Raw genomic sequence first — 25,659 nt, forward strand, 5'->3', positions numbered from 1 at the left:
CAGTTCCCATTCTGAATCACTAAGGAGATCATGGCACTGCCTGACAAAGGCTTCCAATTGCCTTAGCAGTTGAAATAGACCACGTTGCAAACCATCAAACCAGTGGTTGCCTCTGAGTATGTTTGTCCTCACCATAATGGGGCATGAGGGAACTTTCTGGGGTGATTGAAATGTTCTATATCTTGATAGGAGTTTGGGCTATCCTAGTATATGCGTTTGTCAAAACTTACTGAATGTTGCACTTAAGATTTGTGCATTTCTCTATAAATTTTACTTGCAACAATTGTAAAGGAGCAAACAACGGATGGGATATAGGTACCAGGATGAGACCCGCCATGAGCAATTGCAGTGAGTTGGGCATGGTAGAGTCTAGGTAAGCCCCTCCCTGAGAGCAGCAGCTTGGATTCATTGGTTGCAACTGACTTCTGGGATTCCTCGTGGGGAACTGCCATCAAAGTGAGTGGCCTCTCTCTGGCAAGAAAATCACCTTTATCTACCTGACCAAAGGGTTACCTATTCCAGCTCAGGGAGAGCCTAAGAGTCAATTGGGGTACACAAGAGCTGTTATTGCTTTGCACTTAACATGCAAGAAGAACCATTAGGAAATTGATTCTATTTCTGATGTGAGAAGTTTCTGAGTGAACCTAAATCGCTCCAGTTCTTGGCTCTGCCCCATGCTCTCCTCCTCCCAGTTTACTGTTGTCTCCCACTTGGAACAAAGCAGTTGTTGGGCTTCAAATTTGCCTGAGGATGGTCTATTATGATCAACCCAGCCACAATGAGGAAGAAAGCTCTTACTGTTGCATAATTATTTTCGGTAATTAGTAGAGCTAGGGAGTATGAAAATGACTTCCAATGTTTGTGGCTTAATAGCATGACTGTTTTCTTTGCAACTTTTCTCCAATGCGAAAGTTTGCAGTCCCACAGGCATGCTCATTATATTAGTCCCCCCTTATCCACAGTGGATCTGTTTCAAGACCCCCAGTGGATGCCTGAAACCACAGATAGCATCAAACCATGTATATATTATGTTTTTCCCTATACAGACATATCTATTGATAAATTTAAATTTATAAATTAGGCAGAGTAAGAGACTAACAACAATAATAATACAATGGAACAATTATAACAATATACTGTGATAAAAGTTATGCAAATGTGTTTGAGCTCCCTTTCTCTCTCAAAATATCTTATTGTATATATTTTCAGACCATGGTTGTGAGTAACTGAAACTGTGGAAAGGAAAATCACAGATAAGGGGGGACTACTGTTTGTAAAAACAACAAAAATAGCTTTTGTTTTCTTTTTTTCTTTTTTTTTTTCGTAGGCTCAGCAGAGATCCAGTCCAGGGGAAAGTGAAGAAAATGCAACCTGTTTAAAGACAGCCCTGTTTTTCTTTGAGATTTTTTTCCTGCCATGACTGCTAATGAATGATCCAAGATGTTCTTGTCGCAGTGTGATTTTTCTCCTGCTTGTTCCTAAAGAGAAGCCAAGAAGCCGAGGAATTAATGATGTCACAGTAAAATTGTAGGGGTTACACAACGTGATTCTGGAAGTTAGGCTGGTGAATTTCAGATAGGAGTCAGCAGAAGCTGGGTTTCTAGGGAGAAAAAGATACTGCGTTACAGCCAGCATTTTTTGATGAATGCAAAGAAATGTGCCTGTTAACATAGGGTGCTTCTCCTTTCTTGAAGCAGGTAGTCAGGGTTTGCATTGAAAATCAAAGAGCTTGCCTTGGAAGTGCTGCATGTTGATGAGCCAACAAAGATGGTAGTCGTGATGTGGCTGTTCTGATAGCTCCTCTCTGTTTCTCATCACTTACATTGACTCCAACTTATTTTCTTATTAAGCCATATAACAAATGTTTACAAATCAGCATCTAGAGAAAGCACGGGGAGTCAGGAAGCCCGGGTTTGAGGCTTGGGCCTCTCATTAACCAGCTGTATTACTTGAAGGAAGTCATGTAACATCCTATGTCTTAATCTCATCATTTAGAAAGTGTGGAGGGTAGCACCTGTCTATGCCTAGCCTGCTCCTCAGGATTATTGTCAGGAGAAACGTAGAATAATGTGAGGCAAAGTACTTCACGAGAATATAATACAAATACACCTGGTATCATATCTGTGAAATGCTTGTCTCATACACAGTACTTATGTGACCAACCAATGACAATGGGTTGTTAGTTGGTTATTCATGCTGGAATTAGGCATAAATATTTTTGTGGAGGATAGCTGGAGTGAAATTGTATAGCCATGGATTGAGCTAGTTGCTGTCCAGTATATATCTGTAAGCCCCAGGAGGGGTAAATGCAATCTCATTGCTAGATGGTCTCTAGGATTTGAGTGGCCAATAGCCAAGTAGCTTCCAGTTGGTTGTTTACATGTAGTAAAGGGGTCACACCACACATAGATTTCACTCCATCTCTCTTGTGCATGTTGGTAAAGATGCAATTTCCTCCTGGGAAGCCAGAGCTACTTGCAGAAGCCTGCATGTTAAAACAGGAGGTGTCTGATGCCTGGGAAGGGTAAGAGAGGCACCAAGATGAGGGGGTGCACCCAGCTCTGCGTTAAAAAGAGTTGGTTAACTCTTCTACCCAGACCGATTGGGAGGTGGGGTTTCTGGTTAACCAACTGCTTTGCTTAATAGATATATGCCACATGAATGGATGGCACATGCATAAAGGCACAAGAACACAGCAAACTTCTTATGGCAAAATTATATTCCATACAATCGAATGTGCCTTTGTGGATTCAAAAAGCACTCTGGGATCTTGCAGCTTCTCTCAGCAGCCACATGAACCGAGGTTACCACTACATTGTAGATAATGCCACTTTACATTTATAGGCTGCTTTAGTGTCTGCATGCAGCATAGAGCACTTTACGGTGCCCTATCCTCTCATCACGATTTTGAGTGTCACAACAGCCCTGTGCAGTAGGTACTGTGATTTTCTACATTCTCCTGATAGAAAACAGTTCAGAGAGGTGAAGTGACTTTCCTCAGGATTATACAGCTAGAAAGGAGAAGAACTAGGACTTAAACCCAAGTGACGTGGCAATGACAGGAGTCCTGGGGTCTAGTGTGCAGAACAAGCCAATTTCAGCTATATTACAGGCTGTGGAAAACCTATCTCAGTACTTAAAATAATACGTATTTTCCTAAAGAACAGAGGAAATAATTAATTTTTCTTGGTTTTGACATGTGGGCCAATACTAGGAGTTGAGTAAGCACTATTACCATTATTCCAAGGGGCTTCACTAAGCTCTCCATTTTTACACCATCACTACAATGTAGTGATAATGTAAGTCACTCCATTCCTCCTCCCCTTCTCCCTGCCTGCCTCCCTGCTCAGCCCCCTCTTCTCTAAGAGTAGATGCAGGTATTATTAGAGAAAAATGATTATAGTTGTAGACAGCTGCTAATGCTGGTCCATGTGGCATTTGACACAGTCCTAAAAATGGGAGAAGAAAAAAAGCCAAATTGAGCACTTCCTTTGACCAGTGAGTTTTATCATCAATAAGTAGTTGGACGCCTTCTGTGCAAATAAAGGGAGAAATGTTTGCCGAGTACATTTATAAACTGACAATGAATAGTAGTATTAGGAATGTCATCAGGCTGAGAAATCTCCTAGCAACAACTAAAAAAGTGAGACTATATTCACTTTATATTGACTTTACTGAAGATGTACTCACATCTTCTCAATGGTTCCGGGCTGGGAATAGATTTCTGATTTGTCTCACAATCATAAAAACTTCATCAAGTCAAAGTGTGTATTCAGCAACCCTCCCAGGGCTGTACCCATAGCCATTACTCACAAAGTCTTTCATCAATGCATGCTTTAAATGGTTACCAATTGATATTTATAAATTTCTTACTCCTCCTAAAGAATGGCGCAGGGAGAATTTGCAGCAATATCCAGGCAGGATATTGAACTGGTGAAGCATTTTACCTAAATGGGGATTAGGTCTCTGCTGTAGTACAAAGGAAAGGAATTCTCTAAACAAGTCTACAAGAGCCCTGCGAGTGGCTCTTATAACTTGACTTTGGGGCTGCTGACAGGTTATGGGAATGCCATTAGAAGCTGTTTCACTGCTCGATTTTCTAAACTAATATGAGACATTTTGAAGAGAGGTGCAGAGAAAAAAAATCTGGTCTCAGTACCAGGGAACTTTACGTAGAATTACTCTTTGCCAAATGTGGTGTTTCCACAAACTTCCACTGCAGCAAATGCAGCTGTTGAGAGGAATTGTACTCATGATCTGTGATTCACTAGCGGCAGACCACATGCTGGCCTGAAAAATGGCAAACTGGGAATGCTCTCTCTCTGGCTGACAGTCTCCTGGGAGCTAGGGAAAATGCAAATTCCTCATTATCAATTTGAGTTTTCATGTGGCTCACCAAGAAGCAAATTTCCCAAGAACCAACAGTCTTTATGGGAAGAAAATAACATGGCAGAAAAAGAAGGAACTGCTTCCACAGCCAGGCATTCAGCCTTATAACCTAGGTCTTCCTGTTTCTATTTATAAACAAAGAAAACCAAATGCATTCAGGGTTATAATGCCACATTAATATTGCTAAAACTTTTCTTTCATTCTTTTTTTGTTTGTTTTTAACACAGGGTCTCATTCTGTCACCCAGGCTAGAGTGCAGCAGTGCAATCATGGCTCACTGCAGTCTTGACCTTGCAGACTCAAGTGATCCTCCCACCTCAGGCTCCTGAATAGCTGAGGCCACAGGCATGCGCCACCATGCTCAACTAATTTTTTTGTTTTCAGAGGCAAGGTCTTACTGTGTTGCCCAGGCTAGTCTTGAACTCCTGGGCTCAAATGATCCTCCTGATTTGGCCTCCAAAACACTGGGATTACAAGCCTGAGCCACTGCACCTATTCTAAAACTTTTCTTGATGCAGATGGATCATGGAAATAGAGCAAATGTGCAGCAAGCATGGGTGACGTTTATGGACCTTGCTTACTTTCTAACAGTGCTTATTACAACATTTCACTGGCATATAAAATGATTTGGACATTGTCATGTTCTCAGGTTACATGTGAAACAAATTTCTCTCCCTTGAGGAATATTAAAAGCCAGACTGAGGAGGAGAATGACTAAAGAGCTCTTAGAGGCTTGCATACTCACACACAGAAATAAGAGATATTTTACTGTGCCTTAACTCTGCTGAAGTCAGCCTGGCAAGAGGGAAAACCCTGGGGAAGAAATTGAGCATTTCCAGTTCATATAGGGATGTGAATTTTACTCACTAACAAGAATATTCTAGACACATTTGGTTGATAATGTGCTTTTCACACCAGATCCTCAGTTGGGTATCTCAGCTGGGTTTCACTTGAATTTGTTACCTTACAAAGTTAAACGCAGGTTTAAGACAGTCACAAAAGACTGCATATTAACACAGAGTAGCATCTTAGACCAACTTCTTGAGGTCTATGAGAGTTAATTCAGTTGACTATCAGAGATAGAGAGAAACATGGGAGGCTGGGAATGAAAAGTGAGAAGAGAAAGGTGGTAGAAAAGTTCAAGAGTTCAGTAAGCCCCCCAGTAAATTGCCAAAAATATTGTTTCCTGGATTATTCAGAGTGAGATTTTCAATAGAATCTACAGGCAAATGCTAGACATCACTAGTGCCTCTGACAAATGGTTCAATCCACTGTTTGCTTTACTGGAAAAAAAAGATCATGAAACCCCTTTTCTCCATTGCTTGTTGATTACAGTGCTCCCAGAATTTCAAAGGCAATATATAATCCAAGGGATATGACATGACGTTTAATTATGGCATCAATCCCATTCAGAATGGCTTTTGGTTTTCTTCCACACTTGCTCAAGGGTTAGCCATAGGTTGGCCATTGCTTGCTCAGGCTATTTTGAAGTCCCTCCCTGCCTTTTTTTTCTTTTTCTTTTTTTTTGCAACTCCCACATCCAGAAAGTCTCATTGTTTGGCCCGGGGATGTTAGGTTGGCATAATATGCCCAGCACCAAAAAACAATTCTTCCTTGTGTCCTTTGTCGCACTCAAATGCAAAAAGCTCGACACTTAATGAGAGTGCTAAATTAAAGTGATGTGCTATTTGCATAAAGGTAATCGATCCATGAAACATATATCTTACTTAGCAATGTGGCTTGGTACATCAAGCTTATGTTGAGATGACTACTTCCTGGGCAATAAATATGCTAGAATATTTTATCAGTAGGGGCAGGAGAGCCAGCTTGAAAGATGTATTTAAAGCTGGTGGCAAGGACGGCCAATTGGCAATCGGTTTGTCAGTGCCCATTTGTCTCCAAGAGGCCACCTAGCAAAGGAGCTTGTTCTCTCCTCTCACAGACATACATCAGACAGATTATGAATAGAGTTTTATACCATAAATTGACTTGTTACTGGAGTAAAAAGTGAAGGAGAGTTGCAGTGAGAAGTAGTTTTTTCCTATTTCACTGTGAATAACCCCCAGGAAGCCAGTTGGATTCTGGCCACTCCAAATCAAAGGCCAAATAGCAACTGGTTTCCACTTATAGCCCTTCCAGGGTCTATGAATGTCTCTTGGAGAGCGCACACTTTCTGGAACTCATCATTACACTTTGAGGAATTTTTCAGGGAAAAGTTTTTCAATTCAGAAAGAAACCTGATTTCTCATTGTCTGTTCACCACAAAATTTTGAAAAGGCAAACCAAATGCTAAATGTTGAAAAGGAGGAAGAAACCCAATTGTCAAATTGCCTTCAGAGCCTGTCGCACATTCCTTTGAATCTCCTCAGTGGTGACAAATCTTTGTCCTCAGAATAGGCTATATTTGAACAAACAGCTAGAAGTCATCAGAGCCCACACTGGTGGATAAAGTGGGTAATCATGCTTGGTGATGAATGTTTTGGGTTTAGAAATGAGCTGTGTCTCTCTGGGAAGGACTTTCCTGTGTGGCTTAAAAGTGAGTTTTGGAGAAAGTTGTGACAAAAAGTGCAGCAGAAAGTTTGGAGCACTGTTTATGTCCTTGAAATCAGTGTATATCCTCCTGTGGGTACAACTCAGAGTGTTATCATTCACTTGGTTTTGGTGGTTGGTTGAAAAACACGAACCATATTTGACTTTGTATTCGTATGTTATATGAATGTGGGATATAACACCTGGAGCTCTTTATAATATTTGCCCAATTCTGAAAACATAATTCTTGTTTTTTTTTTCTGAGACTAGGTCTCTCTTATGTCACCCAGGCTGGAATGCAGTGGCATGATCATGGCTCACTGCAGCCTCCATTTCCCAGGCTCAAGTGATCCTCCCACTCAGGCCTCCCTATTAGCTACCATAGGCTCTGCCACCACACGTGGCTAATTTTTAAATTTTTTGTAGAGACTGTGTCTCACTACTTTGCCAAGACTGGTCTCAAACTCTTGGTTTCAAGCAATCCTCCCACCTCAGCCTCCCAAAGTGTTGGAATTACAGGAGTGAGCCACCACATCCAGCCTGAAAACACAATTCTTAGGGGTGGTGTGGGAAAGCAGAAAGGATCAGACAGACCTAGTTTCACTTACTAGTTCTGTTGAGTTTTGAGCTAATTTTCTTTATCTGTAGAGTGAGGTAACAGTAATGCCTACTTCACAATGTAGTACTTTTTATGAGTATTGAAGGAGGCCATGTACATAAAAAAATGTACTGCCATGCCTGGCACATGTTAAGGACTCAACTAATTGTAGCTATCATCATCGTCGTCATCATCATCATCATCATCATTATCACTGCTGCTGCTGTTACTACTATTAAGAAAACATCCAATGGTCAAGAAATGATTAGAGGACTATTTTGTAAGCATCCACTGATAGGATGGCACTGCTTCAGGCAGGGGATATGGGAGTGGAGGAGGGAGAGGCAAGGTCTTGGGCAGACGAAACTATGAGGACAGAATGAAGGTGATTTGGGATCGCCCATCTCCATCTGTTTGTGGGATTTCCATTTTTAGGAGGTAATGTTTGTTTTTTAGGGAAGTTGGTAATGAGAGATTTGTTTAGAGTTTATTATGTAAATGGTTAGGGGTCAAAAAACCATATTGATGTTCTCCTCAGTTAGGCTGGAAATATTTAAAACATTTGGACAATTAACTGCCTTGTTTATATGAACACTATAATAAATTAAAACATACCAGACTAGTCAGAAATCACCACACAAAAACAAATAAACAAACGAAAAACCCAGGATCAATAAGGTGAAATTTTAACTGGAGCTGAGTTTTTTTTTTCTCTCCAAGTCACTCTGTGCCCATCAATTTTGTGCTGTTAGGTCACTTTTGCCTTGGAGTCCCTTTTTTTTAACTGATGAGTTTTACAGTAATGAGGATATTTAAAAGTAGGCTCTGGGGTTTAAAAAATGTATTATGAATATGTTTCATATGCAGAAAGTGACTTAGTTGATGCACAAACTTAGGCAAAAGTTCACGTGGAGTGACTTTGAGAGAGCTCCTGGTAATAAGAGATATGGTTGAGATGAGCAGCTGCAAATTTCTGCTTGCTGTTCTTTAGGGGGAGTAGAAAATTTCTCAATATCAATTGGAAGACAATTGGTGGGAAAATGCTTGTCTCATACACTTCTGCCTCCTTAGCCTCCTACCCTGAAGTAAAGCTCACTAGCAGGATCATAAATTAAGAAGATCCAGAAGTCATGCTAATGGAAGAGAGGTATGTGTGTTGAGTACAGGCCTTCATTTGAAAGAAAAGGCATCATGGGAGACGCCTGTGCCTGTTGGATTTATTCCACTCCACCAAGGCTCTCTGACCACTATGGAATCTTCATCCTCTATTCTTTTATTGTGATAAAAAGCACATAATATGAAACTTACCATCCTATGTAGTCCAGTAATGTTAAGTATATTCACATTTTTGTACAACAGATCTCCAGAACTTTTTCATCTTCCCAAACTGAACTCTAGACCCTTGAAATACCAACTCTTATTCCTCCCTTCCCTCATCTACTTTTTGTCTCTATGAATTTGACTACTCTAGTTATCTCATGTAAGTGGAATCATACAGTATTTGCCTTTTTGTGACTGGCTTCTTTTACTTAGCATAATACAGAATTTCTTTTCTTCTGAAGGCTGAGTAAGATTCTATTATATAGATATATTACATTTCATTTATCTATTCATCTATCAATGAACGTTGGATACATCTCATTTTAAAGGGACCTTTCCTCCACTGACCCTACCTTACATTCCCACACAGCATAACATTTGAAAAGATTCTGAAGGCAATTAGGGAGAGTGCATTTCATGAGTTAGCAAAACGAGAGAAGAGAGAAGAACATTATTTAATTTGTCCTGATTCCTGCATGCTGACGAAAACCCGTAGCTGAAGTATAAGTCAAAAATGTCTTGGGCTTGGGATTTTCTCCAAATCTCAGTTTTCATAGACACAAGAGCCCCCCCTTTTCTTTCTGTTAACACAACCTCTAAAAAATAATGAACAGGTTTTCAAACTGTATAAGATTTAGTTTGTCAATAATATAATAAAAAGAGGGATTGTGTATGAAAACCTCTAGCACACTGGTTAGTGACATAGAAGGCTTAACAAATATTGGATAGAATAATTATTAACATACAATTAACTATTTCATGAATATGGATCGTGTGCCTTCTATGTGCAAGGCCCTATTGAGCATTTGATATAAAACATTTGGCAACTGGGAGGGGTTTAGAACTATGAATCAACATAGCTACTTTTTCCTGAGCTTGTCAAAAAAAAAAAAAAAAAGAAATCCGAGAAAATTTGACAAAGGCTGTTTATTCATAAACTTGTGGCCATCATTTTCGTTTTAGTGGGGGTACAAAAGTGTTAGAAAGGACAGTAAGTTTTAGAATATAAAAGAGGAAATACTGAGAAAGCCTCTGATTGGCAAACATTTTATTAGAATGGGAATTTTAGAATGAGGGGAGACTTTGTAATGGGTCTTCAGGTATATTTGGCAGTCCTTGGTTGGCTGCAAGGGGGCAAATAAGCAGTTTGGTGACATTTCAAAAGAGATAAAAAATTATTCAATGTTAAGGGTAGAGGATTTTCTGACTGTTTCCCTGAATAAGTAGGGGTCGATGGAGTGTCTTTGATGTCAAACAGTTGTCACGGTCCTTACAGTAAAGGGTTGTCATGCAAGCAGCTCTCGAGCAATGTCTATGTGTCAGGTTCTTAGCCTATGTTACATGACTCTAATCAGCACAGCAAAACTGGGAAAGAAATGTATTTCAAAACGAAGAAATTGAAGTACACAGAGTCTAAATAACTTGTCTGACGACACACAGCAGGTAAGTTGCAGAGTCAGGACTTGAATCCCCTGCTCTGAACCCTTCTTTGATATTCCCTAGAAAAGGTCATCTATAGGGAAAGATGGGAAAGGAAAAACACTAGTTCTGTTATAGAAAAGAAGGCTAAGATGTGTGCATGGTGGGGAGGCATTTGTTCTTACCATTAAAATTATCATCATCATCATCATCATCATCATCATCATCATCCCATTAAACAATATTTATGAAGTGCCCAGACACCATATGCTGTATGAGGGCTTTTGGACCCCAAGAGAGAAGTAATAGATTTGTTTTTCTCAGTGCAAAGAAGAACATTTTGTGATTTTTTTAATTTGGTTTTACATTTTTTTTCCTATCTTAAGATAATCCAACTTCATTTTTCTTCAATTGCTATTGCTTCTAAAAGGAAAAATGAAAACAATTGCAGAGCAAAATGCTTCTCGGCACCAATATTCTGCATTGTCATTTCTCAGAAGTTCCAACAAAAGATTGGAAAGAAAATTTCGTTGGGCCAGTGAAGGAAGAGAGGGAATGACTCTGATCTTAGGCATCTAAGAAAGGCTTAGATGATCTTGATTTTGAATTTTGATGGGTGAGAAAGCAAAATAGCACACTTCCAAGTAATGTATTCTGCTAAATTCAGCTTAGGGCCCTAAAACAAAGGAGGGAGCCAGTAGAACTTTCTCCAGAAGTTTTCGGCTTCCATGTTGCTTGGACTAAATAATTTGAACTTTAATCCAACAGGTGCCAAAAAAGAATGAACCTAATTGTTCCTCTGCCCCACCCATAGGGAATTTCCCAGCTGGTTTCTAGGCAAAAGGGAAAAAAGTTCCATCTTCGAAACAACCACAGTCATAGTCACAACCACAACCTCAAAACAAGAGATTCAAAAGCCATAAGTACACAAAGTATCACCTAAAATCCTATGAAATGTGCCTTGCCTTCTTTCTTTTTTCTTGGTCTTGCCTTTCTTTTTCTTTCTTCATGTGGGTTTGTCCCATTCATTCTCCATCTGCATCCAGCAGCACTGCCAGCATTTCTGTTTGAGGACCTATGAGAGATATATGGGTGTGTAAAAACTTCAGGCAGACAGGGAGACATCTGCTCCTCCAACTGTTGCATGTGCAGGAGGGCAATGAAAAGCTTGATCATCAGACCTGCCCTTTAGTGAATGTTCACCGTGCTTTGGGAAGGGCATATATCTTGTCTCTTTTAATCTTCAGCAGAACTCAGTGGGGTAGGTACTATTAATAGCATCCCCATTTTACAGGTGAGGAAACTGGGACTCTGGGAGGTTATGTAATGTGCTCAGGGTCACACAGTTAGGATGGGGTGGAGTTTGGATGCAAACCCAGATCTGTCTGCTCTGTTGGACCTGATGTCTTGAGATTTTTCTCTGACTCAATTTCCTAATCCATATGTTAAGTACTAAAACCTGCTCACTGTAGACTTGTGAAAGTTCTGCCTTACAAACATGTTTAGAATAGAAATTCTGGAGACCTTGGGGAAATGGTTTGCAAAGGCTGAAACAAATCTACGGATGATCAACAGCATCCTTCCTCCAGTTTTGGAGACTTTGGCCCTTTGGTGGAAAGCAGGAATCTGAGCACAAATATATTAGGCACATGTGCTTCAGTGGCGGTGCAATGACAGTTAAGAGAAAGTAAACTGGATCTGGAGAAACACTAGCAGGTAGGATCTGGATGTCATGTTTGAGCTGACCTCATTTGCTCCCCACATTTTACTGATGAGAAAACTGAGGCTGAGAGAGTACCAGAGGGGTTACCAGGTGAATTAGTGGCAGATCATGGACTTGACTCTGGGTCTTCCAGTCCTGAATTCTTCAGTCTGACTTTTGCTGCCTGACTTTTCCCTGGGACATTTCTTCTTTCTTGAGCATCATTGCTAGTGACAAGAATTGGTGGCAGCAGGCCTGGGAGCTGGGAGTGGGTGCTTCTGCACTTTAAGATGGAGGGCAAACAGAAGTGAGGACCATTTCTCTTGAGGTAACTTTGAGGAACTGAGGTCCAAAATAGTAGTGTTAATTACAACTATCATTTTGCTGCCTGGATATGGCATTACCAGTTTGACTCAGTTGAAAAACTTAAGAAAGTGTAGACTGTTGTCTGTCATAAAGCAGCCATTTGATCCTAGTGCCTGATAGCTAAATATCATCTGCAGTCCAAATCGGGGTGCATATGGCCATCTCAGGAAAGTCCCAGGTGACTCTTGTATCTGTCATAAAACCTAAGCACATTTGGACACAATTATCAACATTTCTCTTTTAATGAGTCTGATTAATCCATACAAACAGTTGAATGTACTGCTTATTAACAATCTCCATGTGAACACTTCACAGCAATACTTTTATTTCCCCTGTTGAATGTCATAAGGTTTCCAGAGAAAATTCAATACAGCTTTGCAAACAGAACCTGAAAAGATCACTAAGGTCTTTCTTGGCCCTATTTGCTTTGTTGCTCATGTGTCACCCTCCCTGCTCCCACAGCATCTTATGAAAAAGCGTTTCTACATTGACGAAACACAAGAGCAGGTCAGGGGAGGCGTTTTTTTAATTGATTTTTTAATTATTATACTTTAAGTTCTAGGGTACATGTGCACAACGTACAGGTTTGTTACATATGTATACATGTGCCATGTTGGTGTGCACATAAATGACGAGTTAATGGGTGCAGCACACCAACATGGCACATGTACACATATGTAGTAAACCTGCACATTGTGCAGGGGAGGCATTTTATAGGGGCTTCTTCATCCTGACTTTTGCATTTACATCTCATTCCTTTTCAGGCTCTGGATGGTTGGGCCGGTGCTAACTGGTGAAGCTGGTTTGACATTTAAATGAGTTGAGTAGCAGGTGGAGCAGCTGATGGGGGAAAGACCTCTGGGAAAGCCAGGGATGTGGCTGCTGGGGAGGGGGAAGAATCTGGTGGAGCCGTGTCTTCCAGAGGCTGCTAGCAGCAACGAGTACAACTCCCCTCCCCCACCTCTCCAGGCCTTGGGGCTCACACAGCCACCCAGATTCCTTATTACCTATGCCCACCAAACACCATTAGCACAGCCCATTTCAAGTAACCCTGAGCTATAAAAGTCCACATGCCCACAGATGTTCTAAGAGGACAATTTTTTTCCCTTGTTAAGATGATTCGCTTTAAAAAAAGGAGTCACCATGAGAAATCCTATTTATTTATTTATTTATTTGTTTATCTATTTATTAGAGACAGGATCTTGCTGTGTCGCCCAGGCTGGAATGCAGTGGTGCCATCATAGTTCACTGAAGCCTCAATATCCTGGGCTCAAGTCACCCTCTTGCCTCAGCCTCCAGGGTATCTGGAACTACAGGTGCATGCCACCATGCCCAGCTAATTTTTATTTTTTATTTTTTTGTAGAGAAGAGGTCTCCCGATGTTGCCCAGGCTGGTCTTGAACTTCTGAGCTTAAGTGATCCTCCCATTTTGGCCTCCCAAAGCCTTGGGGTTGCAGGCTTGAACCACCACCCAGCTATGGAATCCTTTTAAAAACAAGGCTCTAAGATAGCACTATCCTTGTGCTTGATGTGTACCACAAGACTGATGGTGAGGGCTTGGGTGGTCATGTTACTAGTAATGGACCAAAGTTTCAGTGACTCAAGAAGTTTAAGCACATTCAGAGTTGACCCTCTATTGATGTTGCCCTCATTCAATCGCACCTGAACCTGTTTCCTGAAATGGCAGACAGTGAGGAGGTATGACTAGAGATGTGGAAACAGCAGGGACTACAGGTTTGCCTATGCCTTTTCCATGCATGGTTATGTCCCATAAGGCAAGAGAATCATTGTTAAGAAAAAAGATGGAGAGATGCTGCTCTTGAATATCAAGGGCACATTTTGTGTTTGGTGTGAGGTAGTAGTAAAGATGGAGCTGAAAAATAAAAGAAAATAGAAAGATATGTCAGAATCTTGAATCAGTTCTGCTACTAACAAGCTGTATGATGTCAGGCAAGTCATTAACATTAATTGGAAATTAAAGGAAATTGCATCAGATCCTTGCTACTCAATGTGTGGTCCATGGAACAGCAGCATCTGTGTCACCGGTTTGCTTGTCAAAAATGCTGCCTCTGCCCCAACTCTACTGAATCAGAATTTGTATGTTAACAAGATCCCATGTGAATTTATACACATTAAAATTTAAGAAGCATTGGACTAGATCATTGGGTCTTAACCCTGGCTGCACATTATAACCTAAGGAGTTTTAAATAAACACTGATGCCTGGCTCCAGCTCATATCAATTAAACCAGAATCTCTTCTGCTGATTCTATTGTATTTTATTTATTTTAATAAACATTTGTATCCTGTTCACTTATGTGCCAGACACTGCTCGAAGTGCTTTACAAATATTAGCTTGTTTAATCCCCATTACAGCCCTATGAAGAATGGGCTATACCCATTTTACAGATGAGTAATCTGAGGGACAAATTTCCTGTTTAAGGACAAACAGGCATTCTCGCTATAGTGTTTGTGCACTTCACTTCCATACTATGAATTTGATTATCTCTAAGTTCTGATCCAGCTCTGGCATTCAGCATCTACAAGTTTCCAAACTGTAACGGAGGGTTTAAAGTTGGGAGAAAACCAGGACCTGGGAGTGGAATGCTGCTGTATTTCTGATATTTTGATGTGGTGTCTCTTGTATGCTGGCAGCATGAGGTGGGTCTCCTTGGGCCTCTCTTGTTCTTCCTTTGCAGACTCCTTAGTGGGCCCCCTTTCCTTCTTTCATGGCTTAAATGTGAATGTTGCCTAAGACTTTATCCTCAGCCACGGTCTTCTCCTGAGTTCCAAAACTATACAGGCAATTGCCTATTTAATATTTCCATCTGGGTCACTCATGGGCATCTCAAACTCAACAGATCTAAGACCAACCCCATCACCTTTTTTTTTTTTTTTTTTTTTGTGAGATGGAGTCTCGCTCTGTCGCCCAGGCTGGAGGAGTGCAGTGGTGCAATCTTCGCTCACTGCAACCTCCGCCTCCTGGATTCAAGTGATTCTCTTGCCTCAGTCTCCTGAGTAGCTGTGATTACAGGAACACACCACCATACCTGGCTAATTTTTTTTGTTTGTGTGTGTGTGTGTGTGTGTGTGTGTGTGTGTTTTAGTAGAGATGAGGTTTCACCATGTTGGCCAGGCAGGTCTTGAACCCCTGACCTCAAGTGATCCACCTGCCTTGGCCTCCCAAAGTTCTGGGATTACAGGCATGAGCCACCACACCTGACCTCCATCACCTTTCTTGAAAATTATTCTGTCTCTGGTGTTCTATGTCACAGTGAATGATATCACCATCCACTCAATCACCCAAACTAATCATTTGGGCCTTAAGACGCCTTCCTGTCATTCGTCTCCCTCTTCTTTGAATTTGAGATGACTCCCAAATCCCTGGCCCAGGCCTCATTCCTGAGCTACACGTATATAAGTCCAACTGCCTATTTGACATTTCCACCTGGGTGACCAACAGGCACCCCAGACTCCATAAGTGTAAATCAGAACTTGCCATTCCTTTCATAAAACTTGCATCTCTCTCTTAGTGGCTGGATCTATGGAATGTGGGGAAAGGGGAACACAAAAATGAGATCTAGGTTTCTGCCTTAGCTCTTCTGTCTTAGGCTTGTCATTCATTGAGATGGGGAAGATTGAGGGAGAGGCAAATTTATTGATATAGTGTGTGGAGGGGGAGAGGGAGATTGATCCTCTGTTTAATTTAAGATTCAAGTGGAGAAGACAAGTAGGCAGTTGGATACATAAGTCTGGAGCTAGGATAGAGTTTGGAGCTCGAGATACAAATTTGAGAACTACCTTTGTAAAGAGGTTCTCTTTTCCTTCCTTCTTTATTTTTTTTTATACAAATCATGAGGCTACATGAGATCACCTAAGGAAAAAATATAGAAAAGAGAAGAGGGGCCTAGGACTCAACTCAGTCCTCACTCACTCCCATATCAACAAGTTGTGAAGAGTAGGAGAATGAGCCTGGTAAAGAAGAAAGGGAAGCCACACAGATAGGAGAAAACTCTGGGGAGTGAGGTGTCCCAGGAGCCAAGGGGAGAGAGAATTTCAAGAAAGAGGGAGCAGTCACGGGATTAAATGCTGTTGAGATGTTCAGTAAGATGAGGATTGAAAATTCACCATTGGACTTAACAAAACAGAGAAGGGCTGGAGAAAACATTGATATAGAGAATAAGGCAGGAAAGCCTGGAGCACGTTAGAGGAATAGGAATTACTTAAATTTACCTTGAGTGTAGTGTATGTGAAAGGGGTTCTGTGTATTGGGAAATACAGTTGGAATTGTTGATTGGGAACCAGGCAGTTAGAGGGCTTTGGCTGACAGGCTCATGTATTTTATTTGGAAGGCAGTGTGGGGTGGGCTGAGAGCACCAAGAGGTGTTTTGACAGGTGAGTATCATGATCAGTCCTGCAGTTTTGGAAGATGTGTCTGGAAGCAGACCATGAGAGGTTACCTTTTCCTCTGAAGAGATAAGGCATTAGAAATCTCTCTTCCATTTAAACAAGTAAGTAATAAAGAGTCACATTCAAAAATCTGTTCAAATGCTTGGCAAAACAAGTGAGGTTTTATCTTTTCACTGTTCTGGAGTTCTGCAGTGCTTTGGGATAGCCATGGTCTTAGGTTAGTGCTCGGAAGCATCCTAACTCTAGTTTTCAAGCAGAGATTGAGAGGGTCAGGCAGACCAGTGACTTTCTTCCCTTTCTAGGCCTAGAGCCAATGGAGAGCACTCAGACACTAAGATCCTGGGGAAAGTTATGTACTTTAGCACTGAAGTCCTTATTATAACTTCCTTTAGTTTTTCTGCATGACAATCACATATTTCGGGTCCTTAAACCCAGGATAGTTATTGAAGCCAATTACAATAGCAATTTTCCCCAAGATACTGACTTTGTTCTGCAAATGGCACATCCACAATTATATTATTTTTATGCGTCACCATAAAATACTAAGAGTCATCTAATGTATCACTGACAAGAGGTAAGTTTTAGAAAATTTAACATAAATTGGTAAAAAAGTTAGATGACTCATTATTTTTCTTTTAGAACCAAAACAGCTGCTGCCTGTGATTGAAAATCACATCTGATTGGCTGGTATCAGCATTTGGGTTATCAGCAAGGGAACTGGAAAAGAGCCCAAACTCATATTTTGTAATCTTTTTTTTTCAATCACTTTTCTCCATTATCCTTTGATCATGGAATATAGCTGCGGCCTTCTGTGCTGGCAACTTTTCGGTCTTCTGCTTTCCCAGAAGAGGCCTCTCTCTTCTGTTTCTGATTCATGTACTTAATAACATTTCTGAATATCATCTCTGACATTAAACTAGTGCCATGTGGGGACAATGCCTAAAACCCAGGCTGTTGGTTAAAGGAATGGGATGAGATGGAGGAATTTCTCATTGCTGTTCTGAAAGGAGAGTTTGCCTATAATATGTAAAGAATGACTGTAAGGTCATGAGCTTGATTTTGATTTTTAAACTTGGGGGGCTGTATAGGTTACCTCTAAGGATGCTCCCATTCCTCAAAAGCCACCTGGAAACAGGCTTCCTTGGAATATCCCTTTTCCCTTCAGAGCCAATTTACCAACCAAAAAAGACAACCACGGCTTACTACTTTGGAGTCACAGGTGGTGCTTGTCTTAACTAACATAGTATCATCCAGCCTTCCACCCCACCCCTATTCCCACTCCCACCCCCACCCCAGGCAGGCTCCAACAGATCTGGTTCCAAATAGCTTATGACTGTTTCCAAAACCTTATGCCCTTTCTCAAAAGATGAAGACGTGAAGCCATCAAGAAGGTTGCATGGTTGGGCTGCAGGTCCTGAAGGCAGTTTCCCAGGGGGGTTTTCTCTCTGGGGAGTGGAGGGCCTCTTGAGGGGATCAGCATATCAAAGAGCACCCTTGTGTCAATGGTTAAGGTCAATGTCATCTTCCTTAGGAATTTTAAACATATAATAACTTTATTCCTTTTTTAATTACAAAAGTAGTCCATGTTCATTGTGGAAATTTTAGAAAACACAGTCAAAAGGAAGAAAATAAAATGTATTAATAATATACTCCCTATCCAGAGATAGTCTCTGTTCAGATTTTGGTGGCTATTTTCCAAGACATTTTTCTAGACACAACACACACTCACAGATATACATCCATCATTAAGTGCTGTCAGTTTTACTTCTTAAATTTATCTTCATGCTTTATTTCTGCTTCCTCTATTACTACCACAATCGAAACATCTCTCACTTGGACAACTGCAATCGCTTCCTAACTGGAATTCCTGCTTCTGCCCTTGCCCTTCTCCAAACCCTTTTCCATTGTGTGGCCACTGTGGCCTTTTAGAAACACAAATGAAAGTCCTTAGAATCCTCTAAGGAGTCCTGTTATGAGGATAGAGACAAGACTTCTATGGCCTACTAGGACCTCGTGATCTGTCCACTGTTTTCAGCCTTGCCTTCCCTATCATTCCCTGCGCTTCAGCCACTCTGGCTTTCTGTCACTTCCTTAACCTATTTTTCATCTTGAAGTCTTTGCCCTAGCAATTTTTCTAGAATGCTCTCTTCTGTTTTTTTTTTTTCTTTTCATGACAGGCTCCTTCTTATTCTTTAGGTCTCAGTCTACATATTGCTTCCTCAGAGGTCCTCCCTGGCCACTCTATCCAAATCAGCCCCTCCCTATTATCTTATTTCCCGCTATGGCTGAGTCTAATCAGAACCTACCCTACCTGCCTTGGCCTGGCAGGAGTTTTCAACTAGGGGACAAAGGGAAAATACTGTTGGAATTGAGCAATCCCAAGATTGACCCTCAAAGTCCTGCCTTACTCTCACATATTTTCCAGTTTCTGATTCTTCTGGGCCTTCACTGGTCTTCCTGCTGTACCCTCCTGGTCTCTGAGCTATTCCAACCTATTTTCTGACATAGCCCCAGGATTAAATACATTTCTTGCCCCTGACATCTAAATTCTGTTCTCTTCTACTGGCACTTGGCTCTTCTTTCCAGGGAATTCACATAAATCTTGGGAGGGCAATGGGATTTCCAGAATTTATGGAAGAGGAGTTACACATTCCATACAATGGTAAACTGCTCAGTAATAAAAATGAGTGAACTACTGATACATGCAATAGTATGGATGAGTCTAAAAAACATGTTGAGTGAAAGTAGAAAGACATAATAGATTACAGACTATGATTCCATTTACAAGATGTTCTAGAATAAGCAAAACTCATATATGGTGAAAAAATGTAACAGTGGCTACCACTGGTGGGGGGATAGGGGTTACTAGATGAGAGGGTGGCATGAGGAACCTTGCTAGGGTGATAAAAATGTTCTATACCTTGGTAAAGTTTGGGTTATACTGGTTTATGCATTTGTCAAAATTCATTGAATGATACACTTAAGATGGATAACAAATTTTGAACTCTAGTTAAAAATGCATGCTGTAGTGTTTTGGGGTGAAGTGTACTGATGTTTGCAATTTACTTGGAAATACTTCCATAAGTAAGATAGATAGATTAATGGATGGATAGATGTGTGATAAAGTTAATATAGCAGAGTGTTAATTGTGGAATATAGGTTATGGGTATATGTGTGTGTTATTACACAATTCTTTTATAATTTTTGGTATTTTTGATATGATAAGTATTTCAGTATTATTGATATTTTTGATAAAAATATCAATTATAAGGTTTTATCATTTTAATAATAAAATATTGGGAAAAATGCCCTAGACTGAAAACCTCTCTGCATTATAAAACCTTTTGTAAAGTAAATAATTATTGGGTACTGGAAATGATTTCTACTTAATTTATCTGCTTCAGAATATAGAGAGTATTTTGAAAGAAAGGCCCATCTCTAAAGGGTATATAGATCAAGAAATGAGGTCTTAACAGAGTAATTATACCAGCCTCAGGAAGCTGGGAGCCAGGGAGGTATTTTACAAAATCACTGAGAAACAGAAACCAGGGTGTGTCTGTACGCGTAGAGGGGATCAGGGATTCCTGACTCAGAGTCCAAACCACCTAAAACTGAGCCTTCTTTGCTACCTAAACTCCAGGCTCAAAAAGAAGTAAGTGAGTTTGGCAAACTCATTGGCCTCACAGCCTCAGAATGCGGTTGTTCCAGAAGCTCTGAGACCAGTTTCCTTGAACTTTAGGTCACCTTTCTGCACTTTTCTATCCAGGAAAAATGGGAGGGAACAAAAATGCTCAGAGAGTCTGAAAACTCCCTGGTCTTCAACATCCTGGGAACTCTGCTAGACTATAAGCTACGTGAGGGCAGGGACACAATCTGTCTTGTTCAACACGGTTTCCTTGGCACTCAACACAGAGCCTGGTACCATAGTTAGCACTCAACAAATACCCACTAAATGTATGAATGCTTTGCTGAGTGAATAATATTTGTTGATTCCTACATTGCTAATTTCTAGTCATCTTTCAATTCTCAGGTCAACTGCCACTTCCTCCAAAAGTCAGTCCCTGAATTCCCCCTTACCATCCCAGACCATGTTAAGCCCTTCTTTTATGCACTTCTTTGATTATTCTTCTAATCATTTAGTGCATTTTTAAATGATAGTTTTGATGTCTATTTTCCCCCCTTGCCTGTAAGTCCCATGAAGGCAGGGATGGTGTGCATCTTTGTTACCACTGCACACTTAGTGTCCAGTATAGGTGATACATAGATTTAATGAATAGGTGCAGTCTTTCCCTCATCTGGGTAAATTATTCTACCATGTGTTTTTGCTCTGCTTTTCCCAGAAGAAATTTGGGAACTAGAGAACCAGAGGCATGGCATTTAACTCCTTGTCTCCTTTGTTTTGCTGGGCACAGCATGGATATAAATCAAGCACAGTTCATGATGGCGCCATCATGACACACAATGATGCTCCTTCTCTCTGGGGACAGCTGACACTGAGGTTCTGCCTAAAATACACAATGATCAAACAGATTTAATAGGGACTAAACCCCCAGATGTAAATATCAGTGGTCTAGTCTGACAGAATGCCTTTTAATGGATCATATCAAACTATTGCCAAAGCCAGGCTCAGCCATGTTAAGAGGAGGTTAAGTAGAGACAGTTAAATCAGCCAATGTGGCTTTTGGCCCTTGGTTCTCATCTCTGCCCTTACAAATCCCAGGGTTAGCTAGGAGTGATTGGAGACTTGTCTGAAAGCTGCCCAGTAGCTGGGGACAGTGGCTATAGAATAAAGTAATCTTCTTCAGACTGCAGTCCAGGAGAGGCCTGGGGATTGGGGACCATCTGCCCTGGTATGGCTTCAGGCACTGCCATGCAATGTGGCCTGTGGACAAAAAGAGTACAGGAGGTAGAGCCTCAGGAAGAATGCCCTCTAGGTCCAGGAAGACATCCTGCTTATGCTGTTACAGGACCCGATGCTGATGTAGACTAGTTCCTGATGTAAATGAACCCAGGGACTGTGGGACAGGCTCCTTGTACCGATCTTAATTTCCCTAATGATCTGCTTCTATGTGCCATGTGGAGCCACAAAAAAGGGGATAGCTTGTGCCAAAAAAGAGAAATTTACTGTTGAAAAGGCCCTAGTAAGACCTTCACTTAGGATTTTTTTTCTCCCCTTTGAAAACAAATAACTTGAGTAGCAAGTATAACCTTGACTAGGATGACCACATAATTTATTGTCCAAACCATGACCCTTTTGAAAGGGAAAGAGGACCCTGTTGATAATTATGCTGGGCCACAAACCTAACCTGAGATTATCCCAGGCAATTTGGGATGTACGATACCTGCAGCCTTGACCATCATCTTGGACGAGCTTTAAAGCTCTCTTGGACCCTGGCATCCAGCCATGTGGAATGTTTCAGATGGTTGATAATCTGCAGTAGGAAGCAGAGCAGCTGGGCAGATCTAACAGCAGAGTCTGTGAGCAGCAGAGTCACAGAGCCATCTAGCCAACTGATGATGAGCATCTGCTGCGTGGACAGGACTGTTTGGTCATCCATCAATCACTTTTCATGCTCAGAGCTGTATGCACAAGTAGGATGACTGTCAGCAGACTAGTCTTCAAATGTAAATAACGGCAGCTTACCATCACAGAATGCTTCCTATGTGCTAGGCATTGTGCTAAGCACTCCTTATACCTTAGGTCCTACTGTATATTTGTTGATGTTCATAGCAAAGCCTTCCATGTAGAAAGATTTTGTATTTAGTGATTACCTTTATACTTACTGTCTTATTTGATCCTCACAATAATCCAAGGAGGTAGGTGTTCCTATTCCAATGGCCAGATGAGGAAAGTGAGGCTTGCCAGATAAACTAGCTTGTAAATAACTGCTAGAACTGGGACTTAAATCCAGGTATGTTCAACTGCAAATTCTATACTCTTTTTTGATATCACACCTAGTTAATGTGTTAATTCAACAAATATTTGCAAGTTAGACACCATGTGGCAAAGACTGTGCTAAGTGCTAGGTGTATAAATATGCACTGGGCAGTGGGCTCAAGCTGTGAAAAGGCAGAAACATTTTCTGCCTCAAACAGCTCCTTCAGCAGGAGAGACAGGCCCACAAACACATAATTTGAATACAATAGACTGGACACCATACTCTACATAATATTTCAATATTATGGTTGGTGTGAGGGTGGGAGGGCAGAAAATGAAAGGTCCTCACAAGCCAGGCTAAGTATTCGGGACTTAATCCAGTATTTAATAGGGAGACATTAAAGGATTTTAATCATGGGGTTGACAAACTCATTGCATATTTAGAAGAGATCATTGGCTCTGTATAGGAATGGATTATGAGGCAGGGAGTGGAGAGGTGGGGAAGCAGGTCCAGGTAAGAAGTGATGCACGCCCAGGCAATTAAGGAAAAAGAGGTCAGACTTACAGTCTTTGGGTTTTCTTCTGAGTACAATGGGAAACCACTGGAGGGTTTTAGGCAAGGATCAAATATGGTTTGATTTACGTCTTTAAAGGATCCCTGAGCTATTATGTGGAATCTGAACCAGGGAAGGGTGGGCACGGGTAGAAGTGGGGAGACCGATGAAGCCTTTTGCCAAAGTCCAGATGATGTGACTTGGATGAGATTAGTGGCAGTAGAGTTGACAGGAGTAGGTGGATCTGAGACATATTTAGGAAATTGAATTGGTGGGAATTGGAAATGGATAGATTTGGTGTGTTGTAGAAGAGGGAGAAATAAAGGATATCTCCCAGGTTTCTGGAATAAAGAATTAGGTGGAGGGTGGTGCCATTTACTAAAGTAGGACACAGGGAGGAAATGAGGAGTCTACCATGTGAAAGAAAATGGCAGCTGGCAAAGGTTTTCAAGAGGGAATACTTTTCTGAAACTTGAAATAAATTTCAGTGGATTTTGGTAGTGCATATAGGTTACAGAAAAATGTACTTAGACTATGAATCCTGCAGTTCCTACAACCTATACTCATTAGAGTATATTATTTATTACTTTATTGCATAAAAGAGCTAATTATCAAACAAAATACGAAAAGTTTAGCAATCACCCAGGCTTCATTTTATGAATATTCAGAGAAGAAATGATTTGTACAAAGTTACAGTAAGTTTGTGACAGGTCAAGGTCTACAAGCCAAGTCTCTTGACACCCAACTTTGTTTTCTTTCTGCGCAGAAATTTATATTCTTTCTGAGTTCTTTCTGAATTAGAATTGACTGTGTTCTTGACCCTTTTCTCCCTGTCTCCTTTGACCCCTTTTCTCTGCCTAAGTATGTGTATATAAGCAAATATATGAGAAATGCCATCTAACTCCTTTCTTTCTTTCTTTTCTTTCTTTCTTTCTCTTTCTCTTTCCTTTCTTTCTTTTCTTTTCTTTCTTTCTTTCTTTCTTTCTTTCTTCCTTTCTCTGTCTCTCTTTCTCTCTGTCTCTCTTTCTTTCTTTTTATTTCTTTCTTTCTCTCTCTGTCATCTTTCTTTCTTTCTTCTCTTTTTTTCTTTCTTTCTCTCTTTCTCTCTCTCTCTTTCTTTCTCTCCTTCCTTCCTTCCTTCTTTCTCTTTTTCTTTTTTTTAAAGATGGGGTCTTGCTCTGCCAGGAGGCTGGAGTGCAGTGGCACTACCATAGCTCACTGCAGCCTTAAACTCCTGGGCTCAAGTGATCCTCCCACCTCAACCTTCCAAAGTCCTGGGACTACAGGTCCTGGCTACTATGCCCAGCTTACAGAATTTCTTTATGATTGGGCCATATGTCTTTTTTTATGAATACATATATTATTTAAAAATATTTTTGCGGCCGTTGAGAATTTAACTTGGAAGATATTAAAAGAGAGGGTTTAAGTTGGTAAAAAAATTATCTCTGAAAACAAAATGTATAAGGCTATTATTCATACTCATGAAGCAGTTACTTCATGTGAGTCTGTTTGTGCTGTTTTCTTTGAGTTCTGAGATCTTTCCATGACTCCTTTTTTGACTTCTGAAGGCACATTGAGGGCACGTCTGTGTTTATTGAAACACATGACCTGATAAACTTGCGATTGCAGAGCCAGTTGTTCCTCTAGCTGTAGGGAATGTTTCACACTGCACTTAGACCCTAATCCTCCCAAAGATAGTCCATAGGATTAAAGGCTCTAGCACTGTCATTCTGGTGTTTTGGTTAGCTCACTATTTAAAATGCTTGCCTTTTTCTGAACTGAAGTTGCCTTCAATGTATTTCACTCCCTCCCAAGGTTGCTTGATGAGCTGACAATTGATTCCTACAGTTTCACTGGCAGATGAGGAATTTTTACAATTTCCTACTATCTAAATACAATTCTATTTTTGCAGTATCTCAATGCCCTAGTTTGGTCCCCTTGTTTCTTCTTTATAATGATTTAGCTTTTCTCACCTTTTCTCTACTTGTTGAGGGAGATTGACTCCAGGAATAATGTGGACAGGCTTGATTTCATCTGTACCAAAAATTATTTAAGCCCATAAAATCTGTATGTATGGACATTCACAGTGCCTGATATTAGCTACCTTTTGTTGAGTGCTTATGTGAGCAATACACTAATCTAAGAAATTTACATATATTATCTTATCACATCCTTACAGCACCCACTTGAAGCATGTTATGGGCTGAATTGTATGACCCTCCCCAGTTGATATGTTGCAGTCTTAACCTGTAGTCCCTCAGGATGTGATCTTACGTGGCCTTTAGAGAGGTAATAAAGGTAAAACGAGATGATTAAGGTGTGTCCTTATAAAAAGGGGAAATTTGGATACAGGCATGTGTGTGGGGAGAACATCATGTGAACATGAAGACAGCCATCTACAAGCCAAGGGAAAAGGTCCAGAAGAGATCCTTCTCTCACAGCCCCTAGGAGAAACCAACTCTGCAGACACCGTGATCTCAGCCTTTTAGCCCCCAG

This window comes from Pongo pygmaeus, chromosome X (assembly GCF_028885625.2).
Source record: "Pongo pygmaeus isolate AG05252 chromosome X, NHGRI_mPonPyg2-v2.0_pri, whole genome shotgun sequence".
In the NCBI taxonomy this organism is placed as follows: domain Eukaryota; kingdom Metazoa; phylum Chordata; class Mammalia; order Primates; family Hominidae; genus Pongo; species Pongo pygmaeus.